This window comes from Penaeus monodon, chromosome 34, assembly GCF_015228065.2.
Source record: "Penaeus monodon isolate SGIC_2016 chromosome 34, NSTDA_Pmon_1, whole genome shotgun sequence".
NCBI classification, from domain to species: domain Eukaryota; kingdom Metazoa; phylum Arthropoda; class Malacostraca; order Decapoda; family Penaeidae; genus Penaeus; species Penaeus monodon.
This window is the reverse complement of record NC_051419.1, coordinates 4542787-4543296: the sequence shown is the minus strand read 5'-3', so window position 1 is coordinate 4543296 and position 510 is coordinate 4542787.

The window sequence follows — 510 nt, the reverse complement described above, 5'->3', positions numbered from 1 at the left end:
AATCGGCGTGAAAGTCGAGCTCCTGCCGGAGCAGTCGATCTCGATCGACAACACGAACGCCACGCTCGGTATCTTCTTGTCGAAGAAAGTGAGCAATGAGTTCAAAATACCCAACACGTACAATGTGGTCAACAATGAGAAGCGCAAGCGCAGCCACCAGACCTCCAAGGGCAGCTAGGCGACGGCCAAGAAGCTCAAGGGGGCCGGCCAGGGACAAAACCCTCTCCCCCACGTGCCCAAGGGGGCTGCAGAACAGGGACAGAACCCTCGCCCCCAGGTGCCCAAGGGGGCCGTCAGTCAGGGACAGAACCCTCCCCCCAGGTGCCCAAGGTGAACTTCCTGACGTACGATCGAGAGACACAGAGAAAGGTGCAGAATTATCTCAGGAAGCACAGGAGGAGGTTTACTGTGGTGGAAACCCCACAGCCAAGAAAATGACCAGAGCGACTGCTTGCGTGAAGCATGACTCTGAAAGCATGGGATCCTTTCTGCCACGGCTGATCAACTTAA